The sequence below is a fragment of the Corapipo altera genome, unplaced genomic scaffold (assembly GCF_003945725.1).
Source record: "Corapipo altera isolate COAL_440 unplaced genomic scaffold, ASM394572v1 22, whole genome shotgun sequence".
NCBI lineage: Eukaryota > Metazoa > Chordata > Aves > Passeriformes > Pipridae > Corapipo > Corapipo altera.
The window spans coordinates 12,547,738-12,565,783 of NW_020884886.1; positions in this window are offsets into that span (position 1 = coordinate 12,547,738).

An 18,046-nucleotide genomic window follows, 5' to 3' on the forward strand; every position below is an offset into this window, starting at 1 on the left:
GTATTGTTTAGGGTTTTTTTTCCTCTTATGTTTATTTATCTTTTTTTTTTTACTTTTTCCTGACATACCCATAGAGATAAAAAGATCTTTATCTCACAGCAAAGTATTATGGTTACTCTTCATTTTCTTCCTCCCTCAAAAAAATCAGTAACTGGAGACTTATTCTCAAACATTTCAGGAAATTATTTGTTAATATGGAGAAAAAATGATTCAAACATTTGAAAGCAATGCTTTTCTTCAAAGTGCATGATGGTCTGGATGCGTTATCTGTGACTTAAGGCCTTGTTTCAGTTTTCCTGCACTTTAGCAGGCTGAGGACATTATAATAACAGCACTAATATAGTTAATTTAAGATAAGGTTGTTGAGAATTACTAGTTTTGACCACATAGAGATAATAATTAAAAACATGTAAGACACCCACTAACATGAAAAGTGTTAATAATAAATTAAATTACTGAAGTTAATTTTAGAACTTTAAAACTGGCTTTTATTTACCACTCTTCTAAGCACTACCTTTACAGATTTACTATTCCCTAACTGATATATGTGTGTGTGTATATATGTATATACACACATATACATAAATACATTTCATTGCAAAGAGTAGAATGACAATTCTTTTACTTTGGCAGTGAACATTATCTACCATTGTTTTATAACAACATGTTTATGAAATCCCAGACTAAGTGAAACAACAGAACAGAGAAATTACTATCTCACTTCAGAAAAAAATGCAGAAGACTTAAAACACTGATAACATCAGAGAATAATATGTCTTTATGCATTTCCTGGCTCAATTATTTGGTCAGAAATAGAAAAGATAGTAATTAAAATTCCTTTAGTTTCATATTGACATTTGAAGATTTTCGATATTTCATAAGTTTAGCAATTAAGAAACCTAGGATATTTGTCTATACATTTTACAAATGTCTTAATCTGCATAAACGTGGAGTACGGACTAATTTTGCATTTGCTAAAATACTGTTCTCACCCTTAGAAATATACTTACATATACATATGCTCCCTGGAAACTTTGTGACCTCCCTTTAGGGAAAATAATTTTGCTGTTACACTCCTTGGTTTCAGAGCAGAGGATTACATTTCTCAATGTAAAGCAAAGTTATTACTATCTCTTAAAGTCTCCTAGTTATATACAGCTGATTGAATCCTGACAGTATTAAGAATCTCTGGATATACTTGTGCATAAGCCTTTTGTCAGGGTTCATATATTCAACAGTATGGCAGTGTTTGTGCATTTATGCCCACCTTATGGATAGAGGTCATAAGGTGTGTCTTGAGAAGGAAGAACCTTCAGTCTTTCTTCTCCAATAGGTGAGCAGTTATATTTTTTAGACTGCTGATTAGAGACCATTGGATTCTTACATATCTGCTGAGGTGGACACCTCTGTAGAGCTGGTGAGCAGGAGCACAGCAAGTAGACTCTAGTTATTAGAGGGACAGCTTGCAGTGGAGGGGCCACAGAAACCCTGTGAGGCAGCACACCAATGGAGGTGGTGGGGTTCTTCCTGCCTAGGTGAAGATTTACAGCCCTAATCTACAAGATTTCATATTCAGGAGCTGGATAGGGGCTTTCGATTAGTTTTTATGGAATACGTTGTACCACTTTCTACTGAGAACTGAATATATTTCTAAAGCATAAAAAGTTAACAAAATGACAGTAAGAAAAAGACTTATGTATCACTCAACTGTGACCACTTTATTCAAAGAAACTAAACATTCTATTTTTATTTCCCAGTTTATAGAGTAAACATTTTTATTAAAAATAATCTGAGATCTTCCCTCTGAATTAACTTATTCTGGAAACCTTATAAGAATAACCCAATTATGTCAGGAAATGCACACACACATTAGGTAACTACTCCATATGTTTTCATCAACTGTTATTTTACATCAGAATCCAACATGTACTAAAACAACTGTTTGCTGTGAAGGTATTATTAGTTCCAAACAGATGAAGAGCTGTCCCATTCAATTTTTCTTTTTTTTTCACATCTTGGTCCTAACATAATGATAACAGAAAGTAAGAATTCTAAGAGTAGTTGTAAGGAAGAAAAAAATGTTAAAAATTAAAAATACTACTTACAAGTCTGTATCTTTGAGTAGCAGTAAGATGAAAGATCTGTTGTCTCATTAAAAGTTAGCCACAGTACCCAACTACTTCATAATATTTTACTGGAAAGTTGTAATATATTTTAAAAAAATATTAACCATTTTTAGTCATATTTTCCAGCAAAACTAATGTTTCATATTTAAATCAGAACAAGTACTTAGATGCACTAAAATTCTCTGACTTGTTTCATTGATCTGACTTCTTTACATTTAAAAAACGGTTCCTTTTAATGAACAGTTTTTATTTATTCACACCTTTGGGCAGGAATTCAATCTGGAATTACACATATATGTGAAATTAATAAAGTTCTTAATGGCTTTCTGAGTGGAACATTTTTCTTGCGTAGGGGAGAGTATGTGTAATATGAGTGGTAGTAAAATCATTGGAACGTTGGAAGTGTCCAAGGCCAGGTTGGACGAAGCTTTGAGCAATCTGGCCAGTAGAAGGTGTCCTTCCCATAGTGGGGAAGTTGGAACTGGATGATCTTAAAGGTCCCTTCCAACCCAAAGCATTCTATCATTCTATGATCACTAACAAAATTAAAACCTATTCTTTTTGAGTCCTTTTTTGTTTGTTTGTTTGTGTTGTTGGAATGTAACTTTATTTACACTTCCACTCATGAACTGTGAACATCCTGCACTTTCACCTGTTCTTGTTCCTACTGAGGTTTACTATCATAGCTTCTCATACCATGGCAATGGACTCAAGTTTCTTGGATGAATACAGTATTCAGGTGTTCTGTGAAACTTTTGCTTCAGGCTAGGAGGTTTTTAAGTATGAAGATATTTCTGATACACTGCTGTGTACTCTAGCAGTTATGCAGAGACAGTTAAAAATCTTTAAGTATGTAAATGGAAAGTATTTTATTGCACACCAACATATTCAATACTTGAATGTTATATCTGTTACATGACAGTAGAAATATCCTCAACATAACCGAAATTCTACAAAATCTTTTTCCCTTTTCTCACCCATTTCTGCATGTTCCCTGTTAAAGTGTCTCTCCAACACATTTTAAAATGCCAACTACTCTGTGAATTCAGTCTATATTTACACAAAGCATTTTAGGTAATCGTGCATATCAAGCGCATGAACAAATACTTTAAAGTGAAGAACAAAATTGTATGAGGCTCTAGTCTTATTTCCACTGGCCCTCCTAAGATTACTTTTAGGCCTAGGAAGTTTTGACAGGGATGGTCAGTAGTGATAAAAATGAATCAAAACTATGATGGGGGCTCTGAACAAAGTAAAAGGGCTTTGCAATAACTGCAGTATGAAGGACATATAAAAACTGTCATTTCAAAGAGGTTAAGTTACATGTCAGTGACAAAATGGGTCATACTAGAAAGTATTTCTGTTCAAAAGGCAGTTCAAGTTTCAAAACAAGGAACCGTGCAGCAGGCAAGTGCAATTGAGTTGCTCTGAATTTGAAAATGGCAACTCTCTGTTTGCAGTATGTTGGTTTGCTTTTTACTGGAAAGGAACATCCATTCAAAACAACCTCTATCATTACAGAGAACAAGGTGAAACTGGGGATTCATATAAGAGAGTTTATACTCCATTATTACAGTTTAAAAAAAAAAAAAGGAGTAGAGTTTTTTAGTTTCTTTGGTAAGAGCTATAGGAAATCAATTCTAAAGCTGTTGTTTATCAGATAGGACACATGGCTGCTAGGAGGCAATCCCAGTTATTAGGAATTTCTGACATCAGTAGCATTTAAACGTATTATTGAAATGTGGTTTTACAACAATTCATTAATCCATAACACAGTCAGTTTACTAAGTTTAGAACTGTATTTCAGTCAATGAAAGCATATTCTTTGACAAATAACAGTATACCATTATATTATTTTCATTAAATACGAATTTTTCAAATCCATATCATGTTTTCCCTTCAGTCTCTATTTTTAATCCTATTCCATGCCTTTCCTGGACTGTCTAGTTTCTTATTTATTTTTTTGGCCATTTTTTCTATTCTAGTTGGGTGTCCTTGAGCATTAACAAGATCCATCAGACTTCTGATAGATTTGTCTTCCCTGAACCAGATAGGAACTTACTTCAGGATCTGTTTCTGTAGTTCAATTGATAAAGCAAAAATAATGGCCTCTGGGAAAAAAAAAAAAAAAAAAGATGTGAAAGGATTCTATCAGTATATATATTGAAAACTAATTTTAAATGGATAAATTCTATACCCTGACTGCTAAGAAGCTTATGTTAGTGTAAGGTAATGTTTACATAAGCATTATAGAATCAAAAGTACTTTGGATGAAGTATTATGTCTTATAGACATGACAAGATATGACATCTAATACATAACAAGATTTCTCTGAGGACTCAGGAAGGACCTGAATAATAAATTCCAAAACTAAACCCCATTTTGGGATTCTGTGACTAAAAACAGAAATAAAATACTTTCCCAGTAATTTCTTACCTTTCAGTCAATTACAGGGCTGTTTTAAACAATTCTATTGATATTAAAAAAAAATCAGATAATTGGTTTAGATTCCTAAATCATATTGTTGTGTTAGCATTGTAAATATGCATTAGATATCTGTAGACCTATATTTCTGCAAGTAATTCTATTATGACCTTTTCTTACTTTATACAATAAACCAAATCATGACCAAAACATGTTTGGTCACTCAGGAAGCGAGTCAAACTTTAAAGATTAGATAGAAAACAATGCAATTGTTTTGGAAGGTATCCTGGATGAACTAGAAAATTCATATTTCAAAAAAAAAGAAAAAAAAAAGTACGATTTTTTGACACTGCATCCAAAAAAAAACAGACATTTTTATCTGTCTTTATTAATTTAAATTGCTATCATGTTTAAAATAAAAGAATACTGTGGAATGAATAGGAAAATAAAATCTATTTTAAAAAAAAAAACAAACAGGAAAAAAAAGCCAGAACCCATTCCAGCCTATCCTCTTTTTGTCTTTCATTTCACTGAAAGCTAGATCAAGTTGTTGTAATTTTGTAGGTGGACTGGAATAAGTATCCTGGGATAAAGAGTCACACTGATTTTTTTATTTGACCTGTTGGCATTAAGTCTCAGTTTATAAATACCAAATAAATATTTTTCCTCCAATTTTTTTCTCTGATATAAAAATGACTGTAACACCTCGTGACATACTCTTTGTAAACTTACTCTTCTTAAAATCACTTAAAAAACAGAAGTAAAGCATTACATCCTCCTTTTCATAATATAAAAATATCTATTTCTTACATTGTATTTTTTATTTGCTTTTGGACAAAAGTGCTGCAGCCCACTAAGACTATATAACACTAAAAAGGGAAATTAAAAACAATCTTTAATATTGATAAAAGATGAAATTAAAAGTGACAAAAAAATCTAAATCTTAAGTTATCAATTTTATGTCAAGGAGTAGGAAAATTTAAATTGTTTTACTTCTCATTAGGCAGAGGCAAAAATAGTGTTATGAGCCAGGTCATGTGATTCTATTTCTCTCTATCTAGAACCACTAAAATGTTGTACTATTGCATAGGGAGCTCATACATTGGAAACATATTCTCAAATTTACTATGCCATTTTGTTCTCCACTGTGATTTTTTTCTGATTCAATACATAGCTTCAAGTGCAGATTGTTACATTAATTTATGAAAACTCAAAGATTTTAAGATGAACTTGAGGGGCAAAGTAGAAAAACAATCATTCTGTAAAGGCAGAAGAAATAAAGTGTTTGTTCCAGTTTAATTTTCTGTGTTTTAAGATAAAGATACTAAATTAGATTTTTAAAACCCTCAAAATAGTTGATTAGATAGCCTCAGATTATTGGTATTCACTATGGTTAATTATTTTAACATCTCTACAATAGCTGGCTAATGGATTCTTAATAATCTTTAACATTACCACTGGTTTCTAAATGCTTATTACAGCAGCACTTCGTAGTTATTGATGTAACTTCAGCCACTGTCAGTTGACTTACATAATTTGAGAAACAGACATGACAGCTATTTTGGTGTTGGTATATTTTTGTACTGACAGAACTGAGAACAAGTGTTCCCTGTTAGATCAAACTCAAAGTGATTCTTTCAGATCCCAAGAAAGCATGTCAGCTCTGTCAGATAATGTGCAAACTACAATCTAGTAAAAACAATGGGTTTGTTGTTTTGACAGGTTTTAAACACTATGTAATTTATTTACATAGGAAAAAATAACTTTGAAATCTAGGCTAAAATATGGATGACAGATGGCATTCATTTTTTCTGAATATCTGTTGACAGCAAAAAAACCCCAGATTCTGAGTAGCCTAGCTGAATATTTTTTATGAAACTGTTTTCTTTTCAGTCACAACTGATCTTTTCATGTTGAATGGACTGAAGATATCAGTTTGTCTGTAGCTGTTACACAGAGGGATTTCAAAGTACACCCTAGATTTTTCTTGACTTTTTGCCAAGATCATTGATAGGTATAAACCATTCTTTCTTAATCCTTGTTTCTATGGGAAGGAAACCCCCAATGCACTCATGCTTCGGGTATGTTTCTTATTCAGACCATCAGGACACCAGAACTTTTGAAACACACACAGCACAGCACACTTGTTGGCAAAATCTATATATGTTTTTTGTGGCATTGGATTATTTTTTGTCTTATCTCTAATTTTTCTCAGTTACTTAATTTATTCCTTAGCTTTGTTTCTCTTGTGAATGTTCTATCACCTGTCTTTCCTTCTCTTTTGTATTAAATCTGTTTCCATTTCAGAAACCGTTTCAGAGGCTATTTCATTAACATCAAAATCACAGAAGACTTTCTTGTGACCAACCAGACATGCTGACTTCGAAGAGGAACAGTACTGTGAAAAAATTTGTTACCACTTGGTCCGAATTATGTTTAATCACCTTTTAATGGTTGCTGTATACTTAAGGAGTTATCAAATACTTGGATGTTTGTGAAGATCAGTCAGGTTCAGGAATACAAATGCCAAATGCAGTCCACTTGTCTGCTCTTATAAGTGGTGCTAATAGGACTGCTATATAGACATCTGCAAATAGGTTGGTTTCATAGCTATTTTTAATACTGTCAGAACAATGGATTTTTCTGGAGAACACCCATTTCACTTCCCGGGAAAAAACAGTTTATCCCCAAGAGACATACAGTCTAAGTGGTTATAGTTACAGTTATAAGCAAGTGAAAATAAAACCCTCTTGTTGAAATATTTCCAAAATTGTCATTGCAATAATTTCTCCTGCCTCAGTTTACAAGGCTGAACAGAGAGAATTTAAGGATAGAGAGAAACATCACCTATACACATAGCAAGTTCTTCAACAGAAGACAAATAGATGGTGTTCAATTCTTTTCTCACTTTAAAATGCTGTTCATGGCATTATTGAAGTTCCTAATAACTTAAAAGCAATGAGAGGTATTCTGTATGTTTCAAAACTTATTTATTTTTTAATAAATTGTGGTAGAAGTTTTAATGTGTTCCAAATCAATGAATTGTTCATAGAAATAGAAATGTCTGTTACATCAATAGCGTAATCCATTAACCTTTGGGGTTTTTTTCTTTCTCTTTTTTTGTGTGTGGCTTAAGCATGATTTTACTATGCTTTCTGGGAAGAAGGTTTTATGTACTGCATATATCAAGTTTATGATATATAGAAAAAAAAAGTCCATTGCTATTCCTAACAAATACAGGAAATAACTTAAACATTAGACATCTTATGTCTATGATTTATTGAAAATTTTTTTCAGTATACAATTGCATTGCTTTCCTTTCCAAGTAATTTTTTTCAGTCAGATGAGGGCAACTATGTACTACATTTCCACAATAAATCCTGTTCCTTCTTATGTAAGTCTTCTTAACCCTTAAATATATGACTAATAAATTTCTATTTTTGTGTGAAAATGAAAAAAGTAAGTTAGTCTACTTACTTATTTTATACTTTCAAGTGATGTTCATATTTTTCACCTTCATAATATTAATGAAAAATACAGGATAAAAAAAATTTTTAAACATGAAAATATAGGACTTCAAATTAGTTTCAATTCCATGTAAAATTGGAAAATAAATGTTGATGAGGTATGATGCTGAATGATACATACACTTATGAATAATGGTTGGCAAAGATCTATTCTTTCTCATATTACAGGGTTATGTGTTGTAATTTTGGAGATTTGTGGAACAGGGGAGTGCTTTGTTTTCTCTGGGGTATAAAGTAGTTTACATAAACTGCAAAATGCAAATACTTCCCTGATGACTTGTTTTCCTTAGGAAATTAAGTCCTTTCAGTTGTGATCTTACTATGGAAGGAAATGCTGCCTGAGCTTTGATTCACTACAAACTCATATCACATGCTGTATATTGTGTAGTTTGCAGAAATATTTGTGATCAGGGATTTGAGGTGAATTATTCAAATTAAGCTGTAATAGAAACCAGATCCAATTATATATCTCAGAAACAAAACCGAATAGAGCAAGTGCTTACACAAACATCAGATATTTCACATTGACCCAGAAAATATTAATTTTTATTGTTTGGATTTTAGAGAAAATATTTGCATAAAACCTGTACTACCATATAATATGTATGAGTTTAAAAATCTCTGGACTGAATGATGGTAAAGAAAATATTTCTTATTAATTTTTTATTCTTTTAATTTGATCATATGTATATTTGTACTTTCAGCTGTTTTCAGTTACTTTATTTTTTCCGTTAACTATTCAAGATTTCCATTTGCATTCTGACATTTCCTTTTTCTATTTTTTTCAGCCTAGAATTCATTTATTTTTGAGTGAGAAGCACATCAAAGCCACACAGTATCTTAATCTGGATGCTTCCAAGAGGATCTGCAATTAAGAGCTTTTTGTTCTTTCTCAAATGTGACAAGGAGATACCCACAAGGAGATGTGGGTAGGTGGGACTTAATAGAATTCTAGAGCAGGCATGTATAGATCTGCTATAAACAAAGTACTTTCTGTCCAATGGCAATTTAACAATCACATAACAAAAAGAGGCAACAATCTGCGATTATGATGCCAGTTTTAGCAGTGAACCTGCTGCCCTTCTTCCCAAAGAGCAAACCTATAGCAGAAAATCATTGATTGAATCATGGAAAAAATCACAAGCACCATTTTCCCTCGGAAAAAAAAAAAAAAAATGTAGATCCATAAAGAAATATAAAATCAAGGCTCTCTACCAAAGAGAATCAAAATAATAATCCTTTGGGAACAGGTCCACTATGTGCCTTCCTTTAACCTATCCTTGTTCTGACCCACCCCTGAGAGGGGGTAACTGAGATTCTTGTTAATAGATTCCTAGGGGTGGATTAGAGTGAAACAACACTGAATGACCAGTATGTATATGTATGGCAGGTCTATTTTAGAACAATTTGGTTGCAACACAAAAGAGGTGTGTAGCTGCTTTTGTTATTATCTATAGAAATACAACAATATAAAAGCATAAAAGGAGAGAGGGAAGCAGTTTTACACCTGAGTCTTATGGGGAGGGGGAAGGTGAGGACATTGGCATGACAAAAAGCATTATCCGACCAGCAGGTTCTGGTTATTACTGGCTTTTTCCTTTATCTGACTCAAAAAACACCTCGTTTAAACATCAGTCGCAGGTTATCTGGGACACAATCAATCTCAGGGCTAAAACGATTTATCTAAACAAAGGTCAGTTTGCAGTGGTCATCCTCTGATGATGGGTGAACACCTCCTTTGCATCTGAGCTGTTCTTATGCAGACCAGAGGTTTCACCACCACACACCCCAAAACTCTCCTCCTCCCTTTCAGTTGGGTGTTGCAAACCTGGCCTCTGCTGTTGTTGAAACACAGGCCTAATGGCCCTTATGATGCATAGTCTCTTCTTCAGTTATTGCCACTCAGACATCTGCACACATACCTACAAACAGAATAGAGAGATTGAGTCAGAACTTATCCTGGGTAAAATTCTAAATTTACATGCATTTGTAATAGTGTATTTAAATTGCTGTTTTCCTGACAATGAACATCTACAAATACAGTATGGAAAAGGAAGAATGTAATATAAGTAAATAAAAGTAAGTAATTTCTGTGGTGAATAGTCCAATTAAGTGAGGTCAACTCATTTACTTATCAGGTATAAAAGTTATAATATAAGGAAGCATAATCATCTCTTTCTATTAACATTTTTGTCAAAATGAATTGTTTCTGACTAGTTGGATATTCCAGTGGAATACTTGCTGCCAAAATACAAAAAAAACCCCCAACCCACAACTTTAAAAAAAACCCACTTCTCCCCCAGCCTTCCCTCCAGCACTACACCTGTGACAAAAAATGTATTTCAGCTGTTCATAGGCATAGCAATCTGGTTTTTATACTGGAAATAGCTTAAGAATATATCAGAATTTTATACAATTCTTCTACCTATAAATTTCAGTCCTTACTTAGCAATTTAAATATGGAAAAGTTTATCAACTGCAACTTTACCTTTTTGGTGACTCTGCATATCAGTTTGGTAAGGATCCTTCTTCACCTTAAAAAAAAAATAAAATTCACAGAATCACAGAATGGGTAGAGTTCAATGGACCACAGTGGGTCATCTTGTCCAACCTCCCTGCTCTAGCAGGGTCATCCTAGAGCACAATGCACAGAATTTTGTCCAGTTGGTTCTTGAATATCTCTAGCGAGGGAGATTCCACAACGTCTCTAGTTAATCTGTTCCAGTGCTCGGTCACCTGCACAGTAAAGAAGTTCTTCCTCACATTCATGTGGAACTTCCTGTGCATCAGTTTCTGCCCATTGCCTCTTATCCTATTGCTTGGCTCCACCAAGTAGAGCCTGGCTCCATCCTCTTGACACCCTCCCTTCCTAAACTAACTCTTTTTAAAAACTGTTTAAATGGTAATAATCATGTTTATCTTCTACATAGAAGTAAATACACCATCAACCTGAATGAGCAAGTGATGTGCACAATTGTATTTTGAAATGTTTACATAGAGAAAAGGAGAAAATAAAAACTTACCATGGAAATACGATATTTTAGTGCCTAGTGCCTCTGTTTTGTCTGTGATTTTAATATTTTTAAGTCAGATTTAACATTACTGTTTCCAGCTATGTATGTTCTTCAATTCTCATTTTTGAAATGTGTTATATTTCATAAGAAGTCTGAAAGAAATTATATAAAAATAGTAGCCAGATACAGTGGAGGCTAGTCCATTTATTCCCTTTGTTTTAAGAAAACAAACCCACAAAAGGTAACATCACTTGTTAGTTACCAGAAACTATTAGTAGAAGCAAGAATAGAATTTAAAGCTCTTGTTTCTGGAAGCACTGGCCATGTTGGCAAGTACAGCATTCTTGATTTCATCTGTATATTTTAAAAAGAATCCACTTCAAATTTTGAAGCAAAGGCATTTAAATGTTTGAGAAAGGAGTTTCATATGTCTGGAAGTGTTCAAAGGTCTTTGAACTTACACTGCTTAGTGCCATTCTAAACATTCACACTTACAGATAGAGGAATTCTCCTTCTATGTAGCAAGTTGTTAAGTGTATTTTATTTTAATTTGAGCCTTCTTATGAATTCTTTTTTATTTGTCTCAAAAAATTTATATTATGTCCCATTAAATACTTAGTTTTATGAATGGACTAATTGGAAGCCCACTGCTGTGACAGAGAAATTACAGTAATCAGTATTTTAGCCTTGGTAAAAGACTTTTCCCTTTGGATCATAATAAAAAATAATGGTCAAAGTCCAAATGGAAGTCTCTTCAGCACAGGCAAGAGTTCGGGTTCCCCATACATCATTATATATAGTATATATGTATATTATAAAGTTTATTATTGTGAAATTAGTATGACATATCATACTCATCTACTGGTCTTTACTGGGCAGGAGTTAAAAATCAATGCTTCAAATAAAGTATAAGTTTTCTCAAATGTGGCTGCCTATATGAAGTACCAGATTCATACTATATGCAGTATGATTATCAAATAAAAAACACATCCTATTTTAAGGTCAAACAGGTAGTAAATCAACAATTCTGATGTTAGTCACTACCAATGTTTCATTGCAGAGTTAGGCCCATGTATACCAATATATTCATCCCCCCTCTGGTTGCTGCTGTCAGTCGTTTGCACAACCCCCAGAGAGAAAGAGAGTGCGTGACATGTGCTAGGACAAGTTAATGTCCAGCTATCTGAAGTGAGCATCTAGTGACAAGAGATGGTAGAGAAGTGTTATTTTTACGTTTGGCCTTGTTATCTACTGCAATTATAAAATGCAAATAAAAATTATTTATTTCAAAAGGAAAAGCATACAAGGAAAAAAACACAAAAACCAAACCAAAACCAAATCAAACAAACAAACAAAACCACAAATAAACAACATCAAAAAAACCCAACACAACCCCCTACCCTGAGATGAGGCATTGCTGTTTTCACTTTCACATATAGAATTTCTCAGATTTGTGAGTTCTTATTAGGGAGATAAGTAGCATGGACTCCATCCAGATGTAATAAAATTAAGGAAATTTTCATAGGAAAGACAGCTGAGTATTTTAAAAACAAAGATGCTATATCCAGTTCAGTATTTAAAGAAGGTGCAGTGATAAAGTATTAGGGGTTTTTTCCTCTTCCTTTTGTAGTAACTTGGTTACACTGTAGCAGTATGAAGTAGCGTTCTAATGGACCTGTTTTCATCTTATGAAGTCACCTCCAGTCTCCACATGTACAATTCACAGCTGATGCAGAATACAAGTGAAGAGATTAGATCATTATAGTAACATTCCTTTAATGTATTTGAAGAACCATCTAATGACTCAGAAGATTTAGAAAATGCTATGGGAGTACCTTAGACCCAGCTAGCAACAGTGTCTACAATTTTTCATCCTGTCTGAATAACAGCAGCAACTTGGTCTCTCACCTTCATTATATTCCAATAAAATCTTTTACTAGTTTTTTTGGAGGCAGCTTTCTGATATTTCTTTTGTAGTGTCTCAGTCTGAAGAGACTGGAATGTTTGCTAAAGAGGATGAGTTATAAGATAGACCAAACTCCTCTCTCTCAGCAATTGCAAATTCAAAATTAGAGGGCTTTAATTGAGGAAGTGTGGAAAAAACAGAAGCAATAACAACCTTTTATTAAAAAATATATGTATGTTGGCAAAAGCAGTAACAAAACACAAAAAAAACTAGACGGTAGTCCTAGGAAAAAAAGGTTTGAATGAATACTTCTCTGTCCTTTAGTGCAGTCCTAATCATGGCCTGCAGGGGGCGCTGTTGGATCGCTGAAGGTGCAGGGCCTGCAGTTCTCTGTCGTGGTCAGCAGGGGGTGCTGTTGGGCTCTGGTGGTCACCACGTGGGGAGGGGGTCTGGGGGGGGGAGGGGTTGGTCTTGGGTGGCAGGAGGAGCCGAAAAGAAGAGGGGGAACCCTTCCGCCAGTGGAAGGAAGGGGTAAGGAAAAGCAGTTCACCCTCCAACAGGACTCACTGTGGTTCTCAGTTGATGGCACCCCAAAAAGCTCCTCCTTTTCTCCCAGCGAGCACAGAGACTCTCCAAGGAAAACACAGCAGGTCCAGGCTGGAGACAAAAGACAGCTCGCAGGCAAGTTGAAACCAGCAGTCAGGGCTGACCAGGACAGGAAGCCAGACAAACAGGCTTCCAGGTCTTCTCTCCAAATGCCCCGAACACAGACCCTGTCTCCGTCCTCGAAAGAGAATGCAGCAGTCTGAATCTCTCCCCTCTGAACAGAGCCAGCCACCCCCTCCCAAAACTCCTGCCCTTTCTCCCCAGCCTCTGATGGGCCATCAGTGAGGAATGCAGTCTGGCTAGCTAGTTCTTTTGTAAGGTTGATTACCTCCCTTCTCCCTTCCCTATTTGAACTCCGTTTCTCTTACAGGGAAGCAAGGAAAGAAAAATTCCTCTCTCAGATTTATAACCTGTAACATGTAGTCTTAGAAGTTTCTTAAGAAGACACTAACAACATTCTTCAATTCTTTTGTTTCTTTGGATTGCACATCACAGACTTAACAGAATACTTTTGAGAGTGACAATTGTATTCCTAGATTTTACCAACACTCCCCTAAATTTCCTTTCCTTCCAAATACTTCAGAATTGTGCGTATAAAAGAGTTATTCTAATGGCTCTATTCTCAGGGATTAATTTACTGATTTAAAATAGTAGTAATACTGTTTTTTATATGTGTTTCCCTTTTTTCTCTTCTAGCATATAAAACTAGACTGTCTTGCAGTGTGAAGCCTTCAATTAGCAGATAAATGATAGTTTCTTATGGAAAACATTTGTTATTGTATTATATTCATTTTCCCTTGGCAATTTAGATCATAACCTGAAAATTTAAATAAATAGAGACCATGTAGAATTTGCAATTAATTTTTTCCCCACTTTCTCTTCATCTAGTGATCTGTCAAAATATTTGCTCATGACATAATGAGTCAAACTTTTTCTGCCTTTTCCACATTTTCTTTATTTTCCAGGCTACATGGAGACAAAATCTCTCCATCTATCAGGTTTTTTTCATTTACACAGAAAAATCCCATAAACTTCTGTTTTCAAAACATGCCTTTGATTTGCCATAAACCCCTATTATACCTCACACTTTTAGGAATTTCCAGAATTTAAAAAGTCAAAATCATAGACCACATAAAGTTAAAAAACTGTACAAATCAGAGCAAAAAGCACAGAGCATATTTAAGTGGGCTCTGCATCAGGTTGGATTAGTTTGAAGTAGAATGTGATTCAGACACAAAAAGTATTGCTCTGTAAAAAAACCCCATTTATTTAAACTTGTTAAATTAAGACTGTAAACTATGCAAGAAAGAAACTGGTCAAGTGAGGATCTAAGTAGATATGAAGGGCCAGAGTAGTTCAGAAAAATTCAATTTCTACCTCTGCATTCCTTCATAGTTCTACTAGAAATTTTCCCCTTATTGTGTATGACACAGTTTAAAGAAAGCAAGTTTACCCCGCACAAACATAAATGATGGGGGAAAAAAAGTAGATTAATTTTTTGTTACACTGAGAAGTATATTTTTAGTTCTCAAATATTGTCTCAATTATTGATAAAGAGGCTAATGTGTTTACATTAACACCACTGCCATTACTTTTCATTATTTAGATCTAATCCTGTCGTTGCTTGTTTCTTTGCTAGAGTTTTAGTGGCATGTAAGATAACTATTTTCCTCTTTCTTTATGAAATTTAAATAGTTTCCATTTTTTTTAAAAAATGTATCCCAGTTCAAGACAGAAATAAAATAATTTGCTGTGTCTACTTTTTATGGTGACATTTTTCTCATGGATCATCTTTCATTCCTGTGATGAGGTCACACAGTTAGAACCAAGTTTTATGAAAATTCTTATTGGGTTTATTCAAGTGTATAAAAAGCTCTCCTTTGACCTTGTGTTGTGATCCATACATCACAGAATCGTTTGACAGGATTCATTTGACTTTGGGCTTGAAGTCTGAGGCCTACTTTGTGCAGTCCAGTGGGGATATGCTTCATGCTTTCTCATCTCAGTGATCAACCCTATCTCCTGCTCATTTTGTTCCCACAGAAATATTCATTTCACTGAACATTATGGAATTGTGTACATGGCAAAAAGTAGAACAGAAATATTCTCTACTGTCCAGAAAATTTCATCAAGGGTTTTACCTGTGCAAAGCATCCTAGTCTTATCTGTTAATAACATAATGATTGATTGACCAAATCAACATAGCTTATTCTGGTAAATTTTCATTTCCAAACATTATCATATTATTAGTTAGATTTCAGTAAAAGTTCATGAAAAGAATTCACATTCTTTATTTTAATGAATGTGTAAGAAAGTTAGGTTTCTAACTATTGTTCCCTCAGTTTATTTAATCCGTACAGCTAAAAAAGTCTAAATTGGACCAGGAGATTATTTCCTATTCTGTTTAAAGACTTCTTACATTTTTTTTATTTTTTTTTTTATTTTTATTTTTATTTTTATTTTTATTTATATTTATTTTTATTCCACTGAGGTTTATTTCTGACTCTTTTGAATATTGTTTAAAGACCTTTTCTTTAACAAAGTGTATGATGAGATAAATGATTATGAGTGTTTAAAATTCGAACAGTTGCCTATCTATGAGTGACATACTGTAAGATTTTGTCTTCCATTAAGTGGTTAACTTCCATTAAGTGGTTACATTAAGTGGTTAAGTGGTTAACAGACTACCTCTTGCAACTCACAAAAGTATCCTTATCCTGAAATTCATGATTCCAAAAGGGGTTAAAAATATACCCAAAAGAGAACACAGGAAAAGAGGGTACTGAGAAATAAATATACAAGTAATATATTTGGAAAGACAGTACATTTCACATGAAAAAAGTGTACTTTTTCTATATAAGCTGGATTTATCACTCTTACTGAGAAAGGATTTAATATCTGAAATACAAAAATGCATGTTAACAGTGAATAAAATGTGGGGTTTATCAGTTTTTATGTTCACACATTTTGTGATATAACTGTGACTCTAGAATACTTTTCATTATCTACTTCTAGCACTGACTAGCCTGTTAGAAGACTATTTATTGCTACTCCATAGAAGGAGGTATGAGCCTAAATCAGTCTCTACGTTTACCTACTATAGCAGTAAAGAAAATGTTTTCTTCACATAGCAACAACGTTTTTATTTTTGGCAAGAAACCCCTACTACTAGCCAAATCTAGGAACAAGAAGTTGGAGCAAATGAAACAATTAACTAACTCACTAAGGCAGCTCCTCTAAGACACTTCAACTACTCTGTATATTTAATGATGTGTTACAGTTTGTTTCCAGATGTTTGCAGATTAGGCTGTAATGTAGTACATTAAAGTACATCAATTCATTCAGTCAGACATAAGCACAATAATATCCAAAATTAAAATAGTGGGATTTTGCATATAAGAAGGAAATAGTGTCTTTTTTTTCCTGATTTTAATGATAAAAAATAATACTTTTTTATAATAATATTTTAATGGGTAAAATGATGCATAAATATCCAGTTATGTTGTTAGAATATACCAACTTTAAATTTTGAAATGCATAAGGATTATCAATAATGCTAAGATGTAAATCTCTAAATTCAATAGCACATAGAAACAGAGTTTATCTGTAAATTTTGAAAAAAAAATGGTGAAAATTGATAGAACTTCTTTGGCTTATTTGGTTTAATTGTCTGGACTATTAACCATCTCACATAACTCCAGTTATGTACCTAAAGATAATTGCTTGGCTATGTCTATTGGCAACAAGCAACAGGCTAAAGATAACAAATCCAAGCTCAAAAGAGCTACCTATGAAAGACTGGATGAATTTAACTAGTTTTGCCTGTTAGCCGTAGATAAAATAAATGACAACTAGACTACACCAGACACAGAACCTTGGATGTCAGACGACATGTATCCTAATTGATGTGCCTTACTTCAGTTACTAATGCATTTTTCTCTAGGATCCATGGACGGGACTGCATAGTAAGAAAAGACAATCATGTCTACTCGGAAATGTATCTAAAATAGGTGACATGACTAATCTCAACAGAGACAATAGAGCAAAACCAGCTGCCAGTCACAGTTTAAGCCCATCTGGCAACTAAGCCTCACTTACTTAACTCCCCTTCATCTGGATAGGCAAGAGAATCAGAAGGGTAAAAAGGTGAGAACTCATGGGTTGAGACAAAGACAGCTTAATAGGTAAAGGAAAAGCTGCGCACAGAAGCAAAGTAAAACAAGAAATTCATGTACCACTTCCCAAGGGCAAGAAGGTGCTCAGCCATTCCCAGGAGAGCAGGGCTCTGTCACATGTAATGGTGACTTGTGCAGACAAACTCCATCACTCCAAACAACCCTTGTTCCCCCACATTCTTTTTCCCCCAGCTTTATATACTGAGTGTGATGCAATATGGTATGGAATATTCCTTGGGTCAGTTGGGGTCAGCTGTCCCAACTGTGT